Raw genomic sequence first — 22,434 nt, 5'->3', positions numbered from 1 at the left:
ACTGGGAGAACATGGAGGCAGATGTTAAGATTCCACTCCGTACCTTTACAGGTTGTTATAAATGTTCTTAAGGGATGGATGTGTGCAGGGTTTTGTATGTTTAGCTGGGCAATTATATCTTACCAATTGGTTGTAAGTTAATTGTGTAGATGTATTACACATTGAACATTTAACACATAAACCTGGCTGTTGGGTTCCAGTTTGCTGAGTAATGATTTCACTGGGTGTTGGGAGTGTAAACAGAGTTTGTGACAGGAAGCTGTGCTAGTCTATAGAACGCTTGAGGCTAGCATGGTGTGGAACCATGCTAGATGACTGTCAGGCATGGTAACTACCACCAAGGGGACGGTGTGTGAAAGCGGTAACAGAGAAATAGTGAGAGCACACAGATCCTCAGGAGTGGGAACTCACAGGAACAAGGACAAGTGAAATCCATTATATTTTACAGCAACAAAGGGTGAGTAAGAGAATTTGAGGAGCGCCATAATAAATACCTAGGAATCCAGACTGAGAGCAGTAGGAATCTGCCACAGTTGAATCTGGCCAGCGTCCAAGAACGCACATCTCAATGTATTCCCAGGACCATATAGCACCTTATTTGATCACAGGAAGTAGAAGAAAAATGAGGGGCAGCTTTGTGTCCTGAAAATATTGATAACTTTAGACAGTGTCCATTGTTTGTCCCCTCTTTGCTCTCCAAAGGGCAAAGTTTCTCTAAATCAAAATGATGCTTTAACTGCCTAAGTTATTCTGCAATTTCCAACCCTACAGGAGCCAGTGACATTTTAAAGGAGAGTGTGACTTATCAAAAGGTAAGATGGGAATGGAGGACACTGCTGTTCTCAAGATTGCTCTGCAAAAGCTAGTTTTCAATGAGCCATCGGGTGAGCATATGACATTAATTTCACCCTTGGCTCAAAGATCAAATGATGTTGCCAATGTCACTGTTCTGTTTATAAGAATATTTGTGATGACTTGAGCATCGCCCTCCTCCAATTGGCTTGAGAACAAGCGTCGTTCTTCTGTGCTGAGTTTCATAAAGCTGGGGGATGTCCTACTTCAAAAAGAATGTGCGGGAAGAAGTGTGGTCTTTGGTGGTAGTCAAATAAAATGGGATTTCTCAAATAATAGTTTTGGGAGAAGTGTATTAGTGTCCTTCATCACTCTTCTCTCCAGACACTGAACTTCTCAAGCCTGAGAGATGGACAACTGATAGCATAAAAAGTCTTTTCAAGTCCCATTGTTCTTATGATCTGATCTCTTGGATGGCCAGAAAAGTTTTACAGGAAAACAAACTTTTTTTTTTTAGCACAGGAGACATGTATATAAACTGTCATATCCACGAAGATCCTTCTGTGTAAACTGGGACATTACTGTAGTATTTTCAAATTATGAACTTCAGGGGCTTGGTAGTATACTAGTTTTCTATGTATCTGCCCAAGGTAATACATATATATTCTTAATTTCTAAGCATGAAATTATATTCATAAGGCATGTTGTCATTTTAGAGTACCAAGTACTCTAGGTAAACAGTTAAGCAAAAGCTAAGTTCATGATGACAATGAAGAGTCTAGTATAAATTGATATTAGATCATTTAGGTCATTTGAAATGCAAGATGGCAATTAGGCCCCAACCTGACCTTGTTCTACCCCAGGCCTGGTTCTGTCTTTATCACAATACCCATATTTCTTTGATTTTGTTCTGGCTTTTTAAACTAAGAACATTCATTGAAAATTGTACTTTCTATATGCTTTGCTTCAAAACACAGAATCTGCTGTGAGGAGATGGCGTACTCAGTGAAGTATCTGTAGCATGTATGTGAGGACCCGAGTTCAGATGCCACGTACTTACAAATAGCCAGGAAAATGGCAGGCTTCAAAAACACAATGGGGAAGCAATGGGAATACACACACACACACACACACACACACACACACACACACATACATACACACACACATATACACACATATACACACACATACATACACACACACACACACATACATACACACACACATATACACACACATACATACACACACACACACATACACACACACATACATATACACACATACATACACACACATACACACACATACATACACACACACATATACACACACATACATACACACACACACACACATACACACACACATACATACACACACACATATACACACACATACATACACACACACACACACACATACACACACATACACACACACATACACACACACACATACATACACACACACATATACACACACATACATACACACACACATACACACACACATACACATACACACACATACATTCATACATATACACACACATACACATACACACAAACTCGTACACAAACAGCCCCCTGAATGTGTATCCACACTCATAAATGCACATATATTACCACATGCAAACACACACACTCAATCTGAAGGCTTTCTATCGTGCAGTTATTGAGAGCTTGAGAGAAAGGATTTGTTACTAGGAAGAACAGAAACCAACTTATGTACTTCAGTACTCTAGTTTTACAAAATAAAAGGAGAAGAAGGCAGAATAGGAGGGTTAAAGGGCAGGGTAGCCCAGGAGGAAGATGAAGAGGGAAAGCAACCTGTGAGGAAAGTCAACTATGTGACTTGTCTAAGGTCAGGACTTACCAGCAAGAACAGGCTAAATCATGAAGACCAGAAAAATGTCACTAAAACCCTACTGTCTAACTTCTTATCTCTTCCAAATTGTTGAACCTTGACATCATTCTGCTTTTCTTGTATGTTCTTTGCTTCACTCACAGAATTTGACCTATGCTGCTAGTCAATCCATTTCTGAACCTCACAAAGTGGCCAGGCCCTAAGTTGTTCTCAGAAAATTGAGAATTATTTATTCCATGTATTTGGGATAGTGCTTATTACATCAATATGTAAATGAGATTACTTAATGAATATACTTATTGATGTAAATTTCATCTTCTACTTCCTGTGCAACTTAAAAATAATGCTTAAAATTATCTAAATTGTGAATTTATTTTCACAGCAATATCCGCCCAACAAATCCTTATAAGTACTTCCTGTATATTAAGAAAAGTCATACTTTTTTAACATCAATTATGGGAGACAAAAGGATACTATATTTTATAAGTACAAATATCAACTTGTAACTAGATTCTGGTGGCAAGGAGATGCTTTCCAATGTGGAGCACAGAATGGGGATGTTAAACATAATTTGTGGAGGGTCTTGGTATATAGCTGTCTAGAAAAATGAATAGAATTTCAATGTCAAAAATAGAAATAAGGGGATTATTAGCCAAGTGCCATTGACGATGGTTCAACAACCTTAACAGTTTCAGCTGTGAGCTCAAGATCAAATGAATGTACTGTACTGTACTGTGCAGAAATATCGCTATGGTTAGCTCCTATCTTCTCTTTGAAACCACTGCCAGAGTTGATGTTCTCATCTTTCCTTCCTGTAGCCCTGTTCTTATCTCTCATCTTAGATTAACACTGCAACTTTATCAATTACTAGGCTTTTGACTTTAGGCCCATGCAGTGTGAAGTTACCTTGAGTCTCTGTTCCTCTTATAGGCCAACTCAGCCCACATGTCAAGGCCAGGGAAGTTGAGTTATTCTGTGTAGAATCGTGTCCTTCAAATACTGTAGAAGAAATACTGAAATAAGAGTACAATGTGTCCAGGAAAAGTCTCAATGAAAAAAATGTTTAACTTTTCCATTAATCACTCCATCCAACCAACCTCTATACTTTTTCCTTCCCTTTTTCTTAAAGAGAAATCCTACAAGCATCTAATACCTTTCCTTTTTAGCATCTAATCTAGACCTAAGCATGAATTTCTTATCCAAAATAGAGCGCCCGCCACCCTGTCTCTGAATCTTGGTTTGTTTCTTGGATGTCATGACAAGAAAGGGTCGTGGTGTGATTTGCTTGTGCTCACTCCCTGATTTCACTCTTTCTCTGACTTTCTCTCTGCTATTTCTGGATTTCCCTTGGGTGTCAACATTGGTGAAGGGCCGTGTGGCAGGCATCCAAATCTGATCATTTTATGGGTTTTCTGAGCCCCCGAGTCTCTGAGGTTTTACTGGATGGATGATGCACTATATGGCTGACCTCTCTTTTCTCTCATCTCCCTCCTCTGGCTGTCTGCCCAACAGATTCTTAGGGGTGCAGTTCCCATGACACAGAAGGCCTCTGAAGCTTCCATGTGATGCAAAGAGCCTTCACACGTTCCTGTCATGAGAGCACAGACTGGTTTCCTGCTGCAGCCTCCCCTTATCCTGTGCTGCCAATGTTCTAGCTAGTTCTCCTTTCAAGAGAAGGAAACTCTCTCACGTGTACACAGCCCCAAACAAACTCCATACAATGTGTCTGTAGCTCTTCTCTAGTCTACTCCCACCCACCATATGAGTAGTGAGCTCAGAAGGCCCCACTCGACAAGAAAGATACCAGTTCCTATTTTGGTATGTAGTCCAATGTTCAGGTATAATATCATTTTCACTTGACTTAGGAGAGAGTGAAGTCAAACTTTGTCTGTGTCTGCAGCTGCCCACTCATGGATGCCTTCAATCTTCTATCATATATTGTGTCTGCAGGCTATAACCTGTTTCTATTCCAGAATACTAGAGCCACTTGTCCATGGCTCTCAGCTTTAACTGTTCAAAGTTCTAAAACAGACAAAGTTTCAATAAGCATTGTGTTTACAATAATATATGTGTAAGATAGTAGTAAAAAGTAAAATGGCTGCAGAGATGTGGAGATGGAATTTTGTGCAAGAAGCTTTGGTATAGGTTATTGTGTGCCTATATGGGTGTGCATATGTATGTTTAAGTCAGTGTATATGTCTCTGTGTAGGTGTGTATGTGCTTGTGTGTGTATGTCTCTGTGTATGCATGTGTGTATGTATTATGTATGTATATATGCATGCATACATGTATGTATGAATGCATGTATGTATATATGTATGTGTGCATATTAGTGCCTGAGTCTGTGTATGTCTCTATAGTGCATGTGTGTGATCTTTATATGAGTATGTGTGTACATGTATGTGCTTGTGTATCCATTTGTGTATGTACTTTACTAACTTATCAGCAATAACTTCAAAGGAAGCTATCAATTAGCCTATGCTTTTTTTTTTTTTTTGGTTCTTTTTTTCGGAGCTGGGGACCGAACCCAGGGCCTTGCGCTTCCTAGGCAAGCACTCTACCACTGAGCTAAATCCCCAATCCCAGCCTATGCTTTTATTTGTGAATCGTTTACTATTAATGTCTTTATTTTATTAACCATCGTGTGTGTGTGTGTGTGTGTGTGTGTGTGTGTATGTATGTGTGTGTGTGTTTGTGTGTGGCCATTTGTGTGTTTGTGGATATGAGTATATTGTGCCTATGGTGTTTAATGGTAGCAAAACTAATATTTACATTAAATTTTTCTTCTGTTCTTTACTCATGTGTAGTTTTTTAAGGTTGAAAATTAATTCAGGAGATTTTTGACAATTAAGATGAGAGTTGTTTTGGTCCATTAACTATTTAATACTAGTTAATATCGTACACAAATGTTATCCTTCTTTGAGAAATGTGGTCCTTCATACACTACTTAGGGTAGAAAGGCAGAACAAAAGCTGGACCGAGTTTGCAGACTATTTGTGATATAAACAGGAAACAAACTGAACAGAGGGATTGGCCTTTCAAAAGGTAAACATTCCCTACTTCTGAGAGAAAATAAGAAAGAATAATAAACAATATGTGTGCTGGAAGACATGTATGGGAAAATTGATATGCAGGGACTCACCTGTCAGAAGCAGCGGCATCGCCCACTACTGGGGAGAGCACAGTGGGGGATGGGCATTTGAGGAGCTGATACTTCCTAAGCAGTGCTCTTATGCGGGCCTCACTCCGAGTTAAGTATGTCTAAGATGCTCTGTAATAGCAGGACATATTTTTTAATAAGGAATATGGAAAATAAACATGGCATGAACACCCTAAGAAAAGTACACTTCTGCATTTAATTCAGCTTACTATGGGTGTCTTTTTAAAAGTCAAAGCAGGTTTGTCTGATTGAAATGAAACATTTTAAATCAAAAACAAAACAAAAACAAACAAAAACCTCTTTATGGACCAAGGTATCTTACAGTTTGACCTCACCAACTCTTACTTCCTTTCTAACCCCTTCCTCTCTCTCACAGCATTCATTGAACTTTGGCAAGAAGCAGAATTGAAATAGCTGCTCAATTTTTAACATGCTAGAAAGTTAAACAGTAGGACTATAGAGAGAGCTCTTGATAACTTTCTATAACAAATATTCTGTATACCTTGAGTTAGTTTGCAGCAATGTCTGGACAGATTGTGTGGAGTTTGATCTGAATGATGTTCTTCTTGTGGGCCACCAGTAAACCAATCATCACCCATCCGGCATCTACAACTTTGGTTCAAACATGGACGCTGAGCAAGGTTCTTCTATAGGATTATGGACTACTAGGCTCTTAGAAAAGAGCCTGGTTGGAATTCCTGAATCAAACCAAAGCTGAGGTAACTGTGCTAGTGCTGGTCTTAGTCACAAGGGGAACAGATTATACTTTGCAAGCCACCATCCTCCTTCCCTTGCAGAAGGGTTATACTAACTTCTGGAGGAAATCACATAGTCATATACCGCGGTGTGAGTTTCTATGCCCACCTTATTTTTCTGAAGTCACTCTCAACGACTCTGGTGTCATTTGAGTGTAAGGCAGACACACCACGTGATGTACTTCTGATGAGTGGTTAGACTGGATCATTCGACTTTCATTCAAAGTCCTGGAAACACGAGACTTCAGTGTGTTTTAACCCAGCCATATCTGCTTGGTGTGATTATTATATTCATTTGATGAAGAGTCACGGCTGCAGAGAGAGAGAAGGAGCAGGAAATAAATGCTTTATGCATAGATATATTTTTTCTGAATTATAATTTAAGCCTACATTCATGGTCTCATATATGGTAGTGGTTTTAGAAAAAGATAAATTTGTGAGTGCTATAACTAAAATAATCAATTATCAAACTCGTTGTAAGACAATTTATTTAAATTATTTAAGACATGCTAAGTATATTGATCTGGTATTAATATTATGCTTGTACTTGTCAAGTTGCCAAGGCTAAAGCTAAGATTTTCTAACACGCAGGGCAAACTTTATGTACAATCAGTTGTTTTTAAGTCATGCAAATCCAGAGTTCGGATCCTACCAGGGCCACAGAGTGTTCATCTGACATCACAGGGCTCTAGTCTATCACAGACACTTTAAGAAGAAACCAAAAGCAAAACAATAAACAGTCAAAATAAGCCATACATATTCAAAGTAGATGAGATAGGATAACACACAGGAGGCTAGAATTTTTATTCTATTATGTAAAATAAAATTCGAGGTGTCAGTTTGCCAAGTCTCCAAAATGGATAATTGTTGCCAAAGACATGGCAAGTTTACCCATGTGCACAGTTGTTTCTCTTTAATACTGAACAATCTCACTTTTGTTTTATTTGTTGCCACCTTTACTAGTGATGAGAACTGCCTTGGCCTGTGACAGTTACACTACATTGAATTTAATTTTCACACATGTACTTCAATTGCATTCTTTTTAAGTTTGGGGGTTGAAGAGATATTGCTCTTTCAGAGATCCCAAGTTTGATTTCCAGCATCGACATAAAGCAGTGAACAACTCCTATGACAGAGCCTCCAAAGGAATCCATTGCCTCCTACTGGTAGCCATAAGTACTCTGCACGTACACGCATGTGCACGCGCACACACACGCACACAGTTTTAAAGTAAAAATAATAAAGAAAAAATCCAATAAAAATAAAAGCTTAAGATTAAATGCATAAATGTTTAGTTGCTATGACTTTAAAAATATACTAAAGGGAGTATCTTTCAAATAGAGAAACAGAATTTGACTAGGTGAACGAGTGAATTATTATGAATGGCTTTAAAATTTTCATAAAGCCTGATAATGTTTGGAATCAAGAATCAATAATACGAATACAAAAATAATCAATACAAAGATCTGGGATAGGAATCATGATAGTCAACAAAAGTACTCAGCATTAGATAACTTACAGCCTTGGTAAGAATTCTCCAAGACACGTTTTCCTTAACACTAAAGGTTACAGTGTTTTCAGGTCCAAAACACATCCTACATGATTCTGAACATTTTAAATGTGTAAATTAACTCTTCCATTTTAATTTAAGACCTTTGCTTGTGGTCTCTGAATTATACTGTTAAGAAAACAATTTCCTCTTTTCTGATTACTAAGTTTTAGAATCTTCTAGTTGGGTGATTTGGAAGACTGTATCAGACATCACATCTAGTGGTGAAGCTCAATTGTGACCGATCTGACTGTCTTGACTGTCACAAGGTAAGTTCCAGGATTCTGATAAGACAGGCTAACTATTGAGGAACCGCACATTCCTCACCACAATGGCCCATTTCCCGGGGGTCATTTGGTCAGAGAAAACTCAAGAATTTTTGAATTGGGAGATTAAAGCCATTGTTATGGTTGGATTTTAAGAAGAAAACTAAAATTTTATTTCCCCAATTACTGAATTTTGACAAGGTGACCTGGAGTTTTGTAACAGCCTGAATAAAACAAATGGAAATATGCGATTTCTAAGGGAAAATTTAAATGCAGAAAGCCAAACAATAATTAAAATAACACTAAAAAAGAAAATATTTTTTTCTTCACATGTCTTCAGAATGTGTGCCCACATATTCAAAGAGTCATTGAGGATGTCATTAGTCAAATTTACAACATTACCAGATTAACTCTGGCATTCAAATTTATTCGAGCTATTTAAACAAATGTTTGTTATACTTGTAAATAACTTCAAATCTTCATTTTAATAGAGAAAATCCAAATTCGGCAATGACACAGCTACCTCTTAGTTTTGCTAACACTTTTAGGTGTTTAAAATCCCTGATAAGTATGGTGATTGAGCAGATTTTAGTTCAGTGTGTCTTTCATGGGATTCCTAGCTGTAACAGAACAGAACAAAATGTTCCCAGATAAACTTCTTAGACTGTCGAGGATAGTGGTAAACTTTAAAGCCCTTCAGATAACTGCTAAATATTTATTTGTGAACATTAGCACTGGAAATAGACTATTGCATTGTTTAGTTAACATGAAACATGAAAAATATTTTAGTCTTCTCAATCATATTTTCAACCATCCCTCAAATTGTCCTCTTCCATAAAAGACAAAATCAAAGACAGTCCTTCGAGATGCTTTATTTCTAGAATAATCTAAAGTCTTGATAGACACCATTTACTCCACAGTTTGTGTTAATAGGCACCTAATATCACTTTTCTAGACCCTTTTGGACACTACCTTTTATTCAACAGGGTAAAGACTGAATATGGCTATCACATGATTCAACGAAATAGAAAGAGACACACTATAAACCCATAAAACAGCAGCGATGGTTTCTACAAGGATAATAAATAAAATTTATAAATCAAGGCTGCTGATTTACCCTTGATCGCACAACTCGTTGGAACAATGTGGAATAGTTGTACTACTGGTAAGGATGTGACTTTATGTATTTTGAGTGAATCTCCTATAAGCTAGTTTACAGTTTAATGAAAAGAATTAGAGTTTGCATAGTATGAAGTACATTTGATTCTACTTCCCTAAAATAATGTTGAGGTCAAGTAGCATGATCCTTTACACTTATTCTGGCAATAATGTTGGGAGAGGGTTTAAGCAAGTAATGATTCCAAATGTGCAAAACACAATCCCATTTCAAACTACTTTTCTTTACAAAATTGCTATAGTTCCACTACAGTACGGTATATGCCCCCGTGAACAAGGCATATACCGCTGTCCTGTTAGCTTGACAGCGTGCTCTCATCTACACTACGTGGTAAAGCATACATTTGTCTTTAAATCTCTCCAAATGTATCTTGTGCGCTGTTGGTTCTTCTTTTCCTGCTGTACCTGTTGAACAAGAAAGCTGGACAAAGATGGAAAGCTAGAAGTTTTCTCCCTTTGGAGGATTATTTCTTCTAATCTCACAGCCCAAAATCAGAGAAGAAGATACATTTTTCTCTTTCACCATGAAAGTACTTTCAAGCTAGTCCTTAATTTCCACACACCTAAATTCCCTGCCGTACTCCTCTGAGGGAACAAGTAATAAGACTGTGAGCAGCAAGGTTCATTGTTCATCTAATTCACCTGTGGGTTGTGATCTCTTTAATAAACTATTAAATGATCTCTTCATTAAACTATTGATTGGGGTCCAAGCAACTCTCTCACAGGGGTCACCTATCAGACATCCTACACATTAGATATTTACAGTTCTTAACAGTAGTAAAATTACAGTTATGAAGAAGCAACAAAAATAATTTGCCCGTTGGGCTCACCACAGCATGAGGAAGAGTGTTAAAGAGCTCAAGCATCAGGAAGGTTGAGAAACACTGAGCTACGTGATTAAGAAGCCAGGCTTAAGCAACTCCTTTTATACCGAGTGACAAATTTGGTTAGAGTGAAAAAAAAAATCACAGTTTATTCCCCTATTTCCAGTCTCTGAAACGTCCAGATGTCAGACTCTGAGTTGATACAGATGGTGATGATCAGGGTAAAGTAAACAATTTGTTGGGCAATAATAGTAAAGTATAAGGAGCCCTTACATTCTTACAGGCTTGCAGAAGGTCATTTGGTGTCCCACAGAACTTTTGTACCTTAAGGCCACAAACCAAACCTGCCCATAACAGACTTACAATATCCAGAAAAACCAACAGTACAGAAAACAAGGCTTTCAGGTAACAAAGACGCTGGTTATCCATCAGACAGTGATTTCCCCTTTGGACGTCACTGTTGCTGGTTTCTTTTTTTTAATTGGGTTAAGTGTCTGGAAACAGAGGTTCTTTGGAAAACCCCCAAGGTTAACTCCAAACTTGTCTGAAGATTTAAATGTCAGCTTCTTAAGGACTTACTCAATGATCAATTGAAATACCTTATTCAATGAGTCAGACCGTCATCAAAGAGGAATTTACCAGGATCTTGTAAGTCATTGCAAGTGGGAAGGATATGTGCAGGAGGCTTAAAAAGCCTCTTAGGTCCGATGACTAAAGCAGGTATTTATCACCCACAGTTCATTCTTTATTATAAAATGGTCTAGCGCTCTCTCTCTCTCTCTCTCTCTCTCTCTCTCTCTCTCTCTCCTCTCCTTTGGGTATCATTATCATTTTATCATTTTAGTGTGTCCCTCAAGGAGTCATGTGCTAGGGAATATTAATTTGTTATAAACTTAGCCCACCAAATGTTTAGAAGTGAGCCTTTGGGAGGTACTCAGTATTAGATGACGTCAGCAGGATGCAATGCCCATGAAGGTATACTTCCAGATCCTTTAAACCTAAAAGAAATACACTTATGATCTTCCTGTCATGCGTCTTAACCTATCATGCTTTGTATTGTCCCCAAATCCTCCCCACCACTTACAGTTGCATAAGTCTCTAGAACAATGAGTTAAGTCAACCTCTTTTTAAATAAGTCACCCAGCTTCAGGTATTTTGTTATAGTAATAAAAGCCAATTAACCCATTTGTTTAAATGAATACATGTAAAAACAACAGAATTTGGATTGGGCTATTTTTTGTCTCCCACTAACTCTTGTTAGCAATTGCTCTTACTAGACATAGAATGTTCTGGAAATAAATTTGTTTGGAATTACAGAGACTTGTCTTCTAATCCAGGTATCATTATTTTTCTGTGCTGTATAGTTTTAATGACATTATTTAACTACTATGGCTTCTGATTCATAATTTTAGAAATAGAAGTTATATTTACTATATAAAGAATTGTTAGGATCAGTTATCTATTAAGGCACTTAAAATTTCTAAACAAAGAGAGAAACTGTCACAGTAACACAATAATATTTAAAACTACTGATAATCATGATGTCAAACTTCCACAAAGGAGAGAGAAAAACTATTATTTTCTCAGGTGAGACACGGCTGTGGCATGTCTGTTTAATAAATTAGATGTCAGAAGGGAAACAATTACCTACTGTTTTCATCTTTTTATGTCAACATTTTCAGATCACTAACATTAACATCATTTTACTGCCTAGCTACACTGAATAAATGATATTGACATCATTAGGATTATCTGTGACATTTTCAAATAACCTAGATTCCTGGGATGCACTTTAATCTCACCAATTCAAAACCTTTGGAGGGAAGCTTGGGAATTTAGGCTTTAAATTGCTCTTCAGGTGATTGACCTGAGCAACTACACTTAGGAAACTGCATTTAATGACCCTAGTCAAGGTTAAGAAGAGTGATACAGGCGGTGTCTAACTGTTTAACCCAGTTCTAAGACTTCAGCACAAAAGACTGACCTTGATCTCGCTGCAGAGCAATTAACTACTATCTGTCTTTATTCATCCATAGAAGAAAGGGCAAGGAGAGATAACATTGGGTCAGTTAAGCACCCTGTTCACAACGCTTCCTTAACGTGCTTTTTATGGCAATCGGCCTCTTCTCAATCTTAAATGCTTTTTTTTTCTAAAAGAAAAAAAAAGAGTTGGTGTGTGGGATTTAAAACTTCAGAGCGGTAGCGTGCTACCTCATTTACACATGGCTACCAGGTGGAAATATCCGAAAATATGGAGGCCATGGCCCTGCCTAGATATTTCTCAAAGCAGTCTGGGTAGGGGCTTGTCATCCAGATGTTGAAAAGCCCTGGCAGTAGGACTGTTAAGTCCCAAAGAAGAAGCACTGCTGTTGTGATTAATGTCTGACCTGTGAGATGATCAGCCTCTCTAACACAACTGTTTCTTCCCTTGGTGTGGTTTCCAACCTCTCAGTCAGACTGAGGAAACTCAAAATCACTCATGACTTGACAGGCCAATTCTTCAGATAGGATATTGCAAGGGACATGTTTTAGTTATTTTTCCATTGCTCCAATGAGAAACCATCACCATAGCTACTTATAGAAGAGTTTATTTGGGGTTTATAATTTTAGAGCGGTAGAATCCATGACTATCAGGCTGGAGTACTTCTTGATACACAAGAATGAGATATAGAAAAAGACATCCAGAGCAGGGGAATGCTAGAGCACTGAGGCAGGAGGGTGTGGGTGTGTGGGGGAGCACACTCACAGAAGCAGGGGTATGTGGGTGGGGATAGGGAGTTTAACTGGGAAGAGGGATAACATTTGAAAAGTAAATACAATAGCCAATAAAATAAGATTAAGAAAAGAAAGAAAGAAAAAGACACTCAGCAAGGTGTGAGTCCTTTGAAACTTCAAATCCTGCTCTTGGTAAGGCACATCCTCTAAGGAGGCCACACTTCCTAATCCTTCCTAAACAGTTTTCCCAACTGAGAACCATTTTATAGCAACCATTCTCTTCAAATCCCCCCAAAACCTATCATTTGAAGGTATCTTCAAATATAATGACAGTAACATTTGAAGGTATCTTCAAATGTAATGACAGTAACAATAGTCACAATGGTTAACACCCACCGAATACTAATGAATAAGGTGACATTCTAATGCCAAACCTACATAGACATTAAATAAATCTTAACTAAAACCAGTAACAAAGTCCAAGGAGACGGTGCTTGCCTTTGATACCGTCTACTTAGGAGTCGATGGCAGTAGGGTCCTTTCTTCAAGGCCAGCAACGCCTATTTTCAAAATAACACAACAAAACTCTAAATCCAAAAAAGATTTTTATTTTTTCTTTCCCTCGCTGGATTGTTTGTGGTCCACACACACTGGCACATGAATGCCTAAATACACATACATAATAAATAAATGTAAAAGTCTTGAAATTGAAACAAACTACTATCGCATAATGCTTCATGTTACATATGTTGAAGCAAAAGTGTCAGTATTTCAAACTGGTATGGAATAAAAAAAAGTGTCAGTATTTTTCATCTGTTGGTCAGAATAATTATAGAATAAAATACAGTGCATTTGCTTGTATTTTATGCATATAGATATGGGCTGTCGAATTGAGGTAGCTATAATAATTAGTCTGGCCCATCAGTACCTTCTAATATGTATTGACATTCAGTTTTACACAGGCATATCAGGTCTCTCTTTGAATGAAGATATTGATATGTAATGAACAACAAGGAAGCATAATGCTGTTCAGAGACAGAGATCAACGATGTTTGTTGAATAAAATAATACCATTATGAAGCTAGAAATGGTCTCCTCAGCTTAGCCAGAAAATCCTCACATCTGTGCTACATTGTGCAAACGTGTAATTCTGAGAGACTTTGTGCTCAGTTTCGTATGATCCCCTGAAAACACTCCAAGTAGCTGATAAAACCACTCCCTCACATCACAACTGACAGGTAATGCCTATATAGTTGCAAGACTGTGCTTTATAGAATTCCTGGCCTCCGGAGATGCAATTAATCGATCGCAACACTTTGTGTGCGTGCTATTTTCCAATGACTCTAATGTTAAATATCCAACATGGTGGCAACTATTGGCATGGAGAACTTTGTATGCGGATAATCAAGAGATTAAATTGAAAATATGCACTGAATTCTATTTCTTGTGCAAAATAGTATATAGTATATCATGATTTTATTATTATATTTTAAAACAAAATAGTGCCTACAATTGGAATTAATTCCATATAATTTCTCCTGCTTCATTGAGGTTACAAACTTAAGGTTGCATATGTGACTAACATCATTCATGGCTTGTTTCTGTCTGTTGAGCATTTCTCTAACGTCAATGAATCTCCTGACAATTTCTGAAGAGTTGGCTCATCTTTTAAATGGGGAACTTGTACATACTACATGGCTTTTCTGATCCTTATTATTCAATACACTCTACTATTTATTAACTTGATGTAGATTATGTTTTGTCATAAGTTCAAATTCCTAGACCAACTAATCTGTGTTTCCCAAGGATCTTTATGTAGCACTTCACTTCCTCAACCAAATTCCAACGTGAAAGCAAACAGCAAGAAGCCATTCATCTTCATGAAGCAGTAGATACCTCACCTAAACTGAAAACAAACTTGATAAATTTGAAAGTGTGATTTTTTTTTCTGCCAAATTTATATAGAGGTCATCAGTCAAGTCATGTTTTTTTGAGGAGGGGGGAATCTCAAATCTTTTTTTCACGCAAGTCATTTAAATACTGGGTACATACTAGTTTCATCAAATCGCTTGTTAATAGTCAATAATCAGGTAATCTAATATCAATAAAATTGATCAAAGCAAAGTATGTAAAAAAAGGTTAAAGTAAACCATCAATCAACAAGGTACTTCATTTCGACACCATAACATTTCAATGAAATTACATATGGACAAGAAAATTACCAACCTAAAATTATTCAAATTTGAGGGGCTAGCAAGATGGTGCAACGGGTAAAGGAACTCACTGCCAAGGCTGAGGACCATCCTCAGGACTCACATGGTAGCAGGGAAGAACTGACTTCTGAAAGTTGTTCACAGATCTACACACACACACACACACACACACACACACACACACACAGGCACATGAATGCCTAAATACACATACATAATAAATAAATGTAAAATTCTTGAAATTGAAACAAACTACTATCGCATAATGCTTCATATTACATATATTGAAGCAAAAGTGTCACTATTTTTCATCTGTTGGTCAGAATAATTATAGAAAAAAATACAGTTAAATGTCTGACAAAAAAAAAAAAAAACCTTAAATGTACTTCCAAACTTAATCCAGTAGTGGTATTTTTTCTCAGTAGAGTTTCTGAAGAAAACTTTTATTTGATAAGTGATGTCAGTTATCAAAATGTTTACTCTTGAAATATGGGGTGGAAATGTACAAACTTGCATTTTATAGGTTTTTATGCATTAACAACCCCTTTAAATTAGCATTCATAACTGTATGTATTCAGATTTCTTTTTATTATTTTATTTACTTACATTTTGAATTTTGTCCCCCTTCCCAGGCTCCCCTCCACCAATCCCCCCAACCTATCACCCCTCCCCTTTGCCTGTAAAAGGGTACTCCCCCACCCATCCCCCACCCACTCCTGCCTCATCCCTCTAGCATCTGACTTCTCTGGGGCATCAAGTCATAGGAAAACAGGATGCTCCTCCCATTGATGCCAGATAAGGCCCCATGGCTCTGACTATATAGGTAGCAGAAGATTTCTTTAGAAAACACCTGGGAAATAGAACCCTTATGTCCAATTCTTCAGAATGGACTCCAGTAAATTATCACTTAGTAGAAAAATGCTTGGTGTTGGTGAGAAAATGGAGTGAGGATATGGAATCATAGCACAGTACAGGACAGTGTTACTATTGAAAACTTTATCTTGACATTTTACACATATTCTTCCTAAAATAATATTTACATTTCTTTACTTATTTTGTGTTTGTCCCTCTGTGTGCACAGTTACACTTGGACATGACTTGACAAACATGTTGAGGCTAGAAGACACAACTTGGAGGAATCGATTCTTTCCTTATACCAGAAGAGTCCCAGGACGCTCATTGAGTTTGGTGACAGGTTCCTTTACCCACTATGAGCCATCCTGAAGGCCATCAAATTGTTGTTAAGTAATTTTCAACAAAAATAGCCCACTGCATTAATAAAATAAGATCATAAACATGGGTATATACTTGCCCTCCCCACCACAAAAGCTATCTAATTTAATTTAGTGTTGGCTGTAGGTTCCTAATTCCATAATTTCTGTACCTTGACTTGTTATTTTTCCGTAGCAAAGAACTGAATGGACTGGTTCAGGTTCATAATAAAATAATGAGAGAGCCATCAGCAAACTCAGTTATTTCTATATTCACTAAAGCAGGTATCTATATGTTAGTCATTTATGGGCAATTATAAAAAGAAGAGTGTTCATGTGTCACAGATTATTTAGTTCAGAAAAGCAGACATTCAGACTTTGTTTATATGTTGGAGCATCTTTTGGGTATATGCCCAGGAGTGGTAAAGCTGGGTCCTCAGGTAGTACTATGTCCAATTTTGTGAGGAACCTCCAGACTGATTACCAGAGAGGTTGTACCAGTTTGCAATCCCACCAAAAATGGAGGAGTGTTCCTCTTTCTCCACATCCTCGCCAGCATCTGCTGTCACCTGAGTTTTGATCTTTGCCATTCTGACTGGTGTGAAGTAGAATCTCAGGGTAGTTTTGATTGGCATTTCCCTTATGACTAAGGATGTTGAACATTTCTTTAGGTGCTTCTCGACCATTCAACATTCCTCAGTTGAGAATTTTTTGTTTAGCTCTGTACCCCATTTTTAATAGAGTTATTTGGGTTCCCTGGAGACTAACTTCTTGGGTTCTTTGTATATATTGGATATTAGCCTTCTATCAGATGTAGGATTGATAAAGATCTTTTCCCAATCTGTTGGTTGCCATTTTCTCCTATTGACAGTGTCCTTTGCCTTACAGAAGCTTTGCAATTTTATTAGGTTCCATTTATCAATTGTTGATCTTAGACCATAAGCCATTGGTGTTATGTTTATGAAATTTTCCCTGTGCCCATGTGTTCAAGGCTCTTCCTTACTTTCTCTTCTATTAGTTTCAGTGTATCTGGTTTTATGCAGAGGTCCTTGATCCACTTGGACTTGAACTTTGTACAAGCATATAAGAATGGATAGATTTGTATCCTTCTACATGCTGATTAATAGTTGAATTAGCACCATTTGTTGAAAATGTTATCCTTTTTCCACTGGGTGGTTTGGGCTCCATTATGTTCATAGCAGCCTTATTTGTAACATCCAGAAGCTGAAAAGAACTCAGATGTCCTTCAACAGAAAAATGGATACAGAAAATGTGGTACATTTATACAACAGAATACTACTCAGTGATTAAAAACAATGACTTCACATTAAACTAAATGGAGAGAAACTTGAAGCAATCCCACTAAAATCCGGGACTAGACAAGGCTGCCCACTCTCTCCCTACTTATTCAATATAGTTCTTGAAGTTCTAGCCAGAGCAATCAGACAACAAAAGATCAAGGGGATACAGATCGGAAAAGAAGAGGTCAAAATATCACTATTTGCAGATGACATGATAGTATATTTAAGTGATCCCAAAAGTTCCACCAGAGAACTACTAAAGCTGATAAACAACTTCAGCAAAGTGGCTGGGTATAAAATTAACTCAAATAAATCAGTTGCCTTCCTCTATACAAAAGAGAAACAAGCCGAGAAAGAAATTAGGGAAACGACACCCTTCATAATAGACCCAAATAATATAAAGTACCTCGGTGTGACTTTAACCAAGCAAGTAAAAGATCTGTACAATAAGAACTTCAAGACACTGAGGAAAGAAATTGAAGAAGACCTCAGAAGATGGAAAGATCTCCCATGCTCATGGATTGGCAGGATTAATATAGTAAAAATGGCCATTTTACCAAAAGCAATCTACAGATTCAATGCAATCCCCATCAAAATACCAATCCAATTCTTCAAAGAGTTAGACAGAACAATTTGCAAATTCATCTGGAATAACAAAAAACCCAGGATAGCTAAAGCTATCCTCAACAATAAAAGGACTTCAGGGGGAATCACTATCCCTGAACTCAAGCAGTATTACAGAGCAATAGTGATAAAAACTGCATGGTATTGGTACAGAGACAGACAGATAGACCAATGGAATAGAATTGAAGACCCAGAAATGAACGCACACACCTATGGTCACTTGATTTTTGACAAAGGAGCCAAAACCATCCAATGGAAAAAGGATAGCATTTTCAGCAAATGGTGCTGGTTCAACTGGAGGGCAACATGTAGAAGAATGCAGATCGATCCATCCTTATCACCCTGTACAAAGCTTAAGTCCAAGTGGATCAAGGACCTCCACATCAAACCAGACACACTCAAACTAATAGAAGAAAAACTAGGGAAGCATCTGGAACACATGGGCACTGGAAAAAATTTCCTGAACAAAACACCAATGGCTTACGCTCTAAGATCAAGAATCGACAAATGGGATCTCATAAAACTACAAAGCTTCTGTAAGGCAAAGGACACTGTGGTTAGGACAAAACGGCAACCAACAGATTGGGAAAAGATCTTTACCAATCCTACAACAGATAGAGGCCTTATATCCAAAATATACAAAGAACTCAAGAAGTTAGACTGCAGGGAGTCAAGTAATCCTATTAAAAAATGGGGTTCAGAGCTAAACAAAGAATTCACAGCTGAGGAATGCCGAATGGCTGAGAAACACCTAAAGAAATGTTCAACATCTTTAGTCATAAGGGAAATGCAAATCAAAACAACCCTGAGATTTCACCTCACACCAGTGAGAATGGCTAAGATCAAAAACTCAGGTGACAGCAGATGCTGGCGAGGATGTGGAGAAAGAGGAACACTCCTCCATTGTTGGTGGGATTGCAGACTGGTACAACCATTCTGGAAATCAGTCTGGAGGTTCCTCAGAAAATTGGACATTGAACTGCCTGAGGATCCAGCTATACCTCTCTTGGGCATATACCCAAAAGATTCCTCAACATACAAAAGAGACACGTGCTCCACTATGTTCATCGCAGCCTTATTTATAATAGCCAGAAACTGGAAAGAACCCAGATGCCCTTCAACAGAGGAATGGATTCAGAAAATGTGGTACATCTACACAATGGAATATTACTCAGCTATCAAAAACAATGACTTTATGAAATTTGTAGGCAAATGGTTGGAACTGGAAAATATCATCCTGAGTAAGGTAACCCAATCACAGAAAAACACACATGGTATGCACTCATTGATAGGTGGCTATTAGCCCAAATGCTTGAATTACCCTAGATCCCTAGAACAAACGAAACTCAAGACGGATGATCAAAATGTGAATGCTTCACTCCTTCTTTAAATGAGGAAAAAGAATACCCTTGGCAGGGAAGGGAGAGGCAAAGATTAAAACAGAGACTGAAGGAACACCCATTCAGAGCCTGCCCCACATATGACCCATACATATACAGCCACCCAATTAGAGAAGATGGACGAAGCAAAGAAGTGCAGGCCTACAGGAACCGGATGTAGATCGCTCCTGAGAGACACAGCCAGAATACAGCAAATAGAGAGGCGAATGCCAGCAGCAAACCACTGAACTGAGAATAGGCCCCCGTTGAAGGAATCAGAGAAAGAACTGGAAGAGCTTGAAGGGGCTCGAGACCCCAAAACTACAACAATGTCAAGCAACCAGAGCTTCCAGGGACTAAGCCACTACCTAAAGACTATACATGGACTGACCCTGGACTCTGACCCCATAGGTAGCAATGAATATCCTAGTAAGAGCACCAGTGGAAGGGGAAGCCCTGGGTCCTGCTAAGACTGAACACCCAGTGAACTAGACTATGGGGGGAGGGCGGCAATGGGGGGAGGGTTGGGAGGGGAACACCCATAAGGAAAGGGAGGGGGGAGGGGGATGTTTGCCCGGAAACCGGGAAAGGGAATAACACTTGAAATGTATATAAGAAATACTCAAGTTAATAAAAAAAAAAAAAAAAAAAAAAACAATGACTTCATTAAATTCTTAGGCAAATGGATGGAACTAGAAAATACCATCCTGAGTGAAGTAACCCAGTCACAAAAGAACACTCATGCTATGTACTCACTGGTAAGTGAATATTAGCCCAAAAGCTTGGAATACTCCAAATACAATCCACAGACCATATGAAGCTCAAGAAGAAGGAAGACCAAAGTGTGGATGCTTTAGTCCTTCTTAGAAGAGGAAACAAAGTATTCACAGGAGGTAGAAGGTGAAAAGGACTTTAGAGGAAAAGAAGACAGGGATGAGAAAGAGGTGGTAGGATCAGGTATAGGGATGGTATACATAGGGTCAGGTATTTGAACAGAGATGTGTAGCAATGGGGGATGGGGAACTGGGAGTAGCCACCAGCAAGTCCCAAATGCCAGGAAAGCAAGAGGCTCCCGAGATCCAGTGGGGTGACATTAGCTGAAATGTCCAAAAAAGCAGAGAGAGAACCTATAGAGATCAAGTCTAGAGGTTAGGTATGGCCTCCAGTTGGGGGATGAGGCCACCCACTCATTACCAAATTTTTAACCCGGAATTGCTCGTGTCTAAAGGAAATACAGGGACAAAGGGTGGAGTAAAGACTGAAGGAAAGATGATCCAGAGACTTCCCCACCTGTCCCATATACAGACACCAAACCCAGACACTATTGCCAATGCCAGGAAGTGCTTGCTGCTAAGAAGAGCTTGATATATCTGTCTCCTAAGCATCTCTGCCAGACCTGACAAATACAGATGTGGATGCCTGCAGCCAACCATTGGACTGAGTATGTGGTTCTCAGTAGAGGAGTTAGAGAAAGTACTGAAGGAGCTGAAGGGATTTGTAACTCCACAGGAAGAGCAACAATATCAACCAACCAGATCCTCTAGAGTTCCCACTAAGCCACCAACACAGAGTACACATGGAGTGACCCATGACTCTAGTTGCATATAGAGCAGAGGATGGCCTTGTCGGGCATCAATGGGAGTACAGGCCCTTGGTCCTGTGAAGGTTTGATGCCCCAGTGTAGGGGAATGTCAGGGTGGGGAGGCAGGAGTGGGTTGGATGGGTAGGGGAGCAGCCTCATAGAAGTAAGGTGAGGGGGGATAGGATAGGGGATTTCCAGAGGGGACATCAGGAAAGGAGATAACATTTGAAATGTACATAAATAAAAAAAAATACAGTCATTAACTCTCATAGGTTGTAGTTTGAGAAATGTTCAATGTAAAGATGGCTTCTATATGGCTGAAAAACAACAATAAAATTCACACATGATACTCTAGTACAAACTGAAGATATTAAATTTACTTCAGATACCAACAAATTTACTTGTGGATTACACAGCAAAAAGGGGGGGATAACAAAGAGCTGTCATTTTCTCAAGTCAAGGTACGTGGTTTGATCTGTTTTCTTGCTGACTTTTGAATTGTCAATTTATTCCCTAATATGTATCTGGTGAAACTTCAAGAGCTATGAAAAGCTTCTCTGAAAATTGACATATCAAAACATGTTCCTTTAAACTGCATATGCTATAAGACACTTGCATTTGTTAATTTCACAGGTTTATTATCGTAGAGATAAAAATAATTAAAATTTAGCTTTAACCTTACCAGTCTCTGAATGACAAATTGGAATGAGGATACAAATTCATGCAAGAATTCAGGCCTTTGGATAAGGACAAAAGGGTAAACTTTTCTCTATCCTAAAGAATGTGACGAATATTGACTGAACACACATTGTGAGCATCCCTGTACTGCCTGACATCAATCGCGAAGTTCCTAAACACTCCACAGACTTCCAGCAGTACCTTCTACCTCTCCGAAATAACCCCCTAATGGGACCGACTTTTCAGGAAAATTTGTCTTCGTGTGATTGTCAACTGTCAATACCAAATAGAGCTGAATGCTTATCAGATCCTATGCAAACTTCCAAGGGCTGTGAAT

General features: G+C 38.3%; 1 long non-coding RNA gene across 5 annotated transcripts in view; it reads right to left on the bottom strand.

Annotated features, from left to right (window-relative positions):
* Positions 1-22,434, bottom strand: part of LOC120101545 (uncharacterized) — a 75,203-nt gene that overhangs the window by 34,659 nt on the left and 18,110 nt on the right. For 2 of the 5 annotated variants that reach the window (XR_005502139.2, XR_005502141.2), the window contains exons 2-4: positions 6,689-6,891; positions 5,807-5,935; positions 3,571-3,677 (exon numbers count right to left, since the gene is read on the bottom strand). This is a non-coding gene — a long non-coding RNA (uncharacterized LOC120101545). The remainder of the gene's footprint in view (positions 1-3,570; positions 3,678-5,806; positions 5,936-6,688; positions 6,892-22,434) is intronic. The other 3 variants (XR_010065180.1, XR_005502142.2, XR_005502140.2) reach the window with 2 other exon arrangements.

The sequence above is a fragment of the Rattus norvegicus genome, chromosome 3, assembly GCF_036323735.1.
Source record: "Rattus norvegicus strain BN/NHsdMcwi chromosome 3, GRCr8, whole genome shotgun sequence".
NCBI lineage: Eukaryota > Metazoa > Chordata > Mammalia > Rodentia > Muridae > Rattus > Rattus norvegicus.
The sequence above is the reverse complement of the archived record's forward strand: the minus strand, read 5'-3'. Positions and strand labels throughout refer to the sequence as shown.